This window comes from Triticum aestivum, chromosome 3A (assembly GCF_018294505.1).
Source record: "Triticum aestivum cultivar Chinese Spring chromosome 3A, IWGSC CS RefSeq v2.1, whole genome shotgun sequence".
NCBI classification, from domain to species: Eukaryota; Viridiplantae; Streptophyta; class Magnoliopsida; order Poales; family Poaceae; genus Triticum; species Triticum aestivum.
In genome coordinates this window covers 446,093,558-446,100,578 of record NC_057800.1, presented here as the reverse complement: position 1 = coordinate 446,100,578, position 7,021 = coordinate 446,093,558, and positions in this window count along the sequence as shown.

Sequence of the window (7,021 nt, the reverse complement as noted above, 5' to 3'; positions counted from 1 at the left end):
TTGACACGGAATTGGGTCCGATGTCTTGAGGATGGAGTTGAAAGAAGTGTAGAACGTCTCAGAATTTTTTTGAGCTGGGCGGTGAGAAGCCTTGATTCATGTGATTAGTAAAAACAATGACCTGACCATCCTTTGGGTGAGGTCTTTATTTGTTCTGTTTGGGAACGCGCCAATGCAGGATGTCTTTGGCTAGTAAAAATCCGATTTTGACAAAGTCCTTGAGCGTGCTTTCAGTGACAATAGAAGGAACCCAATTGCACGTGGTGACTGTCTTCGGCATTGTGAAGGAGCAAGCCTACAAGAAAGAAAATTTGCCAGTTTAAGTTGTTTTCATTAAGCCGGAAATGAATGTTGCAGTATATATTCAGGTTGGCGGCTTAAACGGGGCCTAATTCCATATGACTAAATTATAACTGGTAATGTAAGCCGCCATGACAACAATGGTATTCAAGATCTATCAAGAGCGAGTTCTACTAAGTGTTGAAGCAAACATATTTCTCAGATGGATGCTAGGATTTTGGATATGTAATACTTCAGATAATGGAAAAATATTTTGACCTAAATTACAGTGCTTGAGAATTTCATATGTTCAGATGGGTTTTTTCTTATGCAGAAGAGATGATCTAATAACAGAAACAAGTATCACGGTTGCCGCCGTGCAGAAGAAGTGCTAAGTTTGCATTGAAGTTACCAGTTGCAGTGAAGAACAAGGATGAACTCTGAAGAACTTCGAGAAACCCTAATGGAAGATCTATAATGGAGAAAGGAGAGGCACTTCCGGGATCCACTAAACAATGGAGAGATGCCACGGCTGCTCTAGTCTCGTTCAGGTTGATGCAACGGCCGGAGTCAAGGAAGCTGACGAGTTCGGCGGCGGCGGCGCTTAGTTGTCAGGTGCCATGCGAGGAAGAAGAAAGGAATGAAGAGGCAAGTGGGGAGAAAAGAAAGGGACTCCTGGCCCTATTTATTGTTGGGGAACGCAATAATTTCAAAAAAATTCCTACGCTTGGAGCCCTTCCAAGTAGGAGTAGCACAGGAAGGAAGTAGGAGAGAGGGAGGAAGGAAAGGGGGGCCGGCCCTGTTCCCAATTCAGTTTGGGCTTGGGGGGCGCGCCTCCCTCTTTTCCCTTCCCTCTCCTCTATTACACTAAAGCCCAATAAGGCCCATACACTCCCCAGGGGGTTCCGGTAACCTCCCGGTACTCCGGAAAAATGCCCGAACCACTCGGAACCATTCCGATGTTCAAATATAGGCTTCCAATATATCGATCTTTATGTCTCGACCATTTCAAGACTCCTCGTTATGTCTGTGATCAAATTCGGGACTCCGAACTACCTTTGGTACATCAAAACACATAAACTCTTAATACCAATCATCACCGAACATTAAGCGTGCGGACCCTACGGGTTCGAGAACTATGTAGACATGACCGAGACTCACTTCCGGTCAATAACCAATAGCGGAACCTGGAAGCTCATATTGGCTCCTACATATTCTACAAAGATCTTTATCGGTCAACCCGCATAACAACATATGTTGTTCCCTTTGTCATCGGTTTGTTACTTGCCCAAGATTCGATCGTCGGTATCTCAATACCTAGTTCAATCTCATTACCGGCAAGTCTCTTTACTCTTTCTGTAATACATCATCCCGCAACTAACTCATTAGTTGCATTGCTTGCCAGGCTTATAGTGATGTGCATTACCAAGAGGGCCCAGAGATACCTCTCCGACAATCGGAGTGACAAATCCTAATCTCGATCCATGCCAACTCAACAAACACCATCGGAACCACTTGTAGAGCACCTTTATAATCACCCAGTTACATTGTGACATTTGGTAGCACACAAAGTGTTCCTACGGTATTCGGGAGTTGCATAATCTCATAGTTAGAGGAACATGTATAAGTCATGAAGAAAGCAATATCAACAAGCTAAACGATCATGGTGCTAAGCTAACGGAATGGGTCAAGTCAATCATATCATTCTCTAATGATGTGATCCCATTAATCAAATGACAACTCATGTCTATGGCTAGGAAACTTAACCATCTTTGATTCAATGAGCTAGTCAAGTAGAGGCATACTAGTGACACTCTGTTTGTCTATGTATTCACACATGTACTAAGTTTCCGGTTAATACAATTCTAGCATAAATAATAAAAATTTATCATGATATAAGGACATAAATAATAACTTTATTATTGCCTCTATGGCATATTTCCCTCATTTATAAGGATGGAAGGATAACTAACATGTGCGGGAATCGAGGAGATCAAAAAATGGGTATGTGAAGATGAAAATGCCTCGATTTTTGGGATAGTTATTAAAGATAAGGATCCATTAAGATATGATGGGTATTGTGTAAAATTAATAACAAATGACGTCATGGTAGGTCTCCGAAATTCCAGGAGACGATGTCACGGCGGGTTACAATATCTTACATAAGCAGGTGAAGAAATATTTTTCCTAAGTGTTGAAGATTGACATGAACAAGTTCAAATCAACCTGAGGCCTAATGTTGAGGATATAACTATTAGGTATGATGGTTCATTGTCACAAAGCCCATGAAGGAATCGAAGATGGCGGTTCATGAGGATGACTTATGAGGAGCCCAAGGCCCAAAGGCGGCTTCAGGCCTGTATGTATAAACCGCCATATATGCATGACTTGTATCGTGAGGCAAGTGTAATTCGTCACCAGGCCGAACACGTTTATGAGCCGGCCGGGACTCTGTAAGCCGCAGGGCGTCAACTTGTGTATATAAAGGAACGACCCATCGGCGGTTTAGGTGCAGAGAGAACAAATCGAAAACTAGGTCAAGCGTATTCGCTCCCTGGTGATCGAGACATAAGCAATACCACCTCAAACTGGATTAGGCCTTTACCTTCACCGCAAGGGGCCGAACCAGTATAAATTCCCATGTCCTTTGTCCCGTTTAACCCCTTTAGGCTAACCTAGTGCGATGGCTCCACGACTAAGTCCTCACACTAGGACATATGTCGTGACAATTCCACGACACCGACGCCAACCGTCCCGACGTGAATGACATCCGCAACCTGAACATCTTCGAGCGGGTGTCGGTTCGTCTCTTCCAAGCAGACTCCTCCTACTACACGTGGAAGACCTACTTTTCCCTCATGTTTCGGGAGTATCATCTCGTTGATCACGTGGATGGCACCATCGACTCCAGCCTCGTCCCCGAGTTCCATGACTGGTCCACCATCGACACCACGATCATTCGGTGGTTCTTCCTCACCATCTCGCCGGACCTCTTCTAGACGGTTGTGCAGGATGGTGATGACGCATGCGTCGTGTGGACCAAGCTGAACGGGCTCTTCATCGACAACTAGCTCCAGCATCGCATTTTTTTGCAGCAAGAGTTTCTTGGGTGTCGCCAGGACAACACATCCATCGACGACTATTGTCACCGCCTGAAGACTCTCGCTGACAAACTCCACGATATTGGCGCGAAGATCGATGATGACCTCCTCCTCAGCACACTCACGGCCGGGCTCAACGAGGACTTCGGCAACGACGCGGTGAACCTCAGCCTCATCCCCAACCCATCATTCGCCAAGTTCGTTGCGTACCTCCGCTTGGAGGAGCGGCGGATGAAGCAGGTGAAGGCGTGGGCCATCCACACCGCTCTCGCCACCGGCACCACCTGTGGCGGGTCCTCGGCGCCTCCCGCTGCCCCGGACGCGCCCCCGGCGCAGCGCCACACGGCGCCGCCGCCGTACCCGGCGCCCCAGCAGTCAGGGCTGCTCATGCTGCCTTATGGGCCGCCCGCCCCTCCCGCCGAACGACGCCGCAGGGGTAGGCGCAGTGGGGGCCACCGCTGCGGTCAGTAGCAGCAGCCGCAGGGCGCCGGCCAGCCCCGTCAACAGCAGCAGCAGTTCCAAGTGCCCCCTTCGCGGGCCTCCGGCTACAACCCATGGACCGGTGTTGTTCATGCCTACACCATGCCGGTTCCATGGACTCGTGTACCGACCCTTCCCGTGCCGCGCCCGTCGGTGCATCAGGCGTACTATGCAGCTCCGTAGCCGTACGGCGGATACACACTGTCGTAGCTAAGCGGCGCCTACGGTCTCCCTGCGGCCCCGCCGCTGCCCTCGCCGGCTCTGCCACCGGCGCCTTGGGACTCGGCGCTCCTTGCCACGCTGCACACCGCGCCTAGGCCGAACAGCTACACTGGAGGCGGTGATTGGTACATAGACACCGGGGCTACGGCTCACATGTTTGCTCATCCTGGTAATCTTGCCTCCTTCACTCCCGTCACCACCGACCGCCGCATCATTGTCGGCGACGGTTCCACACTCCCTATCACACATGTCGGGCACACTTCTATTCCTTCTAATTCCATGCCTATTACTTTGTCTAACATACTTGTGTCACCTCATCTTATTAAGAACCTTGTTTCCGTTCATTGTTTAACTCGTGAAAATCCTGTTACTGTTGAATTTGACGAGCTTGGTTTTTGTGTCAAGGTCGCTCGAACCAGGATGGTACTTCACCGATGTGACAGCCTCGACGAGGTCTATCCGGTGCATCCGCTGTCCACCTCCACCACTGCACCGGTTGCTCTCTCCGCTGGCGTCGATCTCTGGCATGCTCGTTTGGGTCATCCCAACCATGTCACACTTCATCATATTCTTAGGAGTTCCATTTTTATTTGTAATAAGATAGAGGATCACACATGTCATGCATGTCGTGTCGGCAAACATGTTCGCCTCCCGTTTAATAACTCCACCACCATAGCTTCTTTTCCTTTTCAGTTGATTCATAGCGATGTGTAGACCTCTTCGGTTCCTAGTAATTCGGGCTATTTATATTATCTGGTTATCCTTGATGATTATTCTTACTATGTGTGGATGTTTCCTTTACGACAAAAGTATGATGCACTCTCCACTTTGACGGCTTTTTACTCCTATGTCAGCACGCAGTTTGGGCGTCCCATCCTTGCTCTTCAGACTGACAATGGAAAAGAGTTTGACAACCTTGCTTTCCACACTTTTCTGTCACACCACGGCACATTTTTTGTCTCACATGCCCGTATACTTCACAGAAGAACGGTCGAGCCGAGCGCTTCCTTCGCACTCTGAACGACTACGTTCGCACGCTCCCGTTCCATGCTAATGTGCCGCCTTGTTTATGGCCGGACGCACAAGCTACTGCTTCTCTTCTTCTTAGCCTTCGCCCTTGCCGCCCACGGTGGAACTATGCACCTCACTATCTTCTCTTCGGTACGCCCCCATCTTATGATGGCTTGCGTATTTTCGGGTGCCCTTGCTATCCTAGCACTGCCGACTCCGCTCCTCACAAACTCGCACCTCGTTCTATCGCATGCATCTTCATCGGCTACCCCTCCAACTCCAAGGGATATCAGTGCTACGATCCCGTCTTCCACCGTGTGTTCACTTCCCGACACGTTTACTTTGATGAGCATGTGTTACCGTTTCAGCAGGTACCCCGGCTGTTCCTCCCACCACCAGTGATGCGGGCTCCTCGACGCCTCTCCCAGGGCACTCGCGCGCCTCTCTTGGCCCGCCCATGGCTTTGAGGCGCACCCCCCCGCATGCGGCACCTCCTACAGCCGCGGTGCTGGCACCCCCGGCGCCCCCGATGTTGGCGCCCGCGGCCCTCGCGCCCCCCCGGTGCCGCCCCCTCGGCTCCCTCGGTGCCCCGGGCCTTCTCGGCGCCCACGACGCCCTAGCCCCCTCCCCCCCCCCCCCCCCGACGCCTGCGGCCCCCTCAGCGCCTGTGGCCGGTACGGTCACCCGCGCCCGTACGGGCGTTTTCGGCCCGAGCTCGCGCGGCGCCTCGGATGACTACGTCCATGCGGCGTCCACCTCTGAGTCGTCGCCGTTGCCGTCCTCCGTTTGAGCCGCTCTTCGTGACCCGCTGTGGATGGTTGTGATGCAAGAGGAGTTTGACGCCCTGTTGTGCAACCGGGCATGGCAGCTTGTTCCCCGTCCCCGGCACGCCAATGTGATTACCGGGAAGTGGGTCTTTAAACACAAGCTCCGTCCTAATGGTACCCTTGATCGCTATAAAGCGCGTTGGGTCGTTCGTGGCTTCCGATAGCATGCTGGCATCGACTTCACCGACACCTTCGCTCTGGTCGTCAAGCCCGGCACGATACGCACGGTTCTCCACCTTGAGGTCTCCCGTGATTGGCCGATGCACCAGATGGACGTCTCCAATGCCTTCCTTCATGGTTGTCGGTGTCAAAACCGGCGGATCTCGGGTAGGGGGTCCCGAACTGTGCGTCTAGGATCGATGGTAACAGGAGAGAGGGGACACGATGTTTACCCAGGTTCGGGCCCTCTCTATGGAGGTAATACCCTACGTCCTGCTTGATTGATATTGATGAATGTGAGTGTTACAATAGTTGATCTACCACGAGATCGTAATGGCTAAACCCTAGAATCCTAGCCTGTATGACTATGGTAATGAGTATATCCTTTCCGGACTAACCCCTCCGGTTTATATAGACACTGCAGGGATCTAGGGTTTACATAGAGTCGGTTACATAAGAAGGAATCTTCATAGTCGGTTGCCAAGCTTGCCTTCCACGCCAACGAGAGTCCAATCCGGACACCGGTACAGTCTTCGGTCTTCATGTCTTCACAGCCCATCAGTCCGGCCCATGGATAACAGGCCGGACGCCCGAGGACCCCTTAGTCCAGGACTCCCTCAATGGTCACCTCGAGGAGAAGGTCTTCTGCCAGCAACCCACCGGGTTTGTTGGCCCGGCGCTTCCCAACCATGTGTGCCTGCTTTCAGTCCTTGTACGGACTCAAGCAGGCTTCGCGCGCTTGGTACCAGCGCATCGCGGCGTTTCTCCACTAGCTTGGGTTTTGTCCTACCCGCTTGGATGCCTCGCTCTTCTTCTATCATCAGGGCTCTAACACAGCCTACTTGTTGCTCTATGTCGACGACATCATCCTGACGGCATGTACGGCTGGTCTCCTCGGTTAGCTCATGGCTCATCTTCGTGCTGAGTTCGCCATCAAGGACT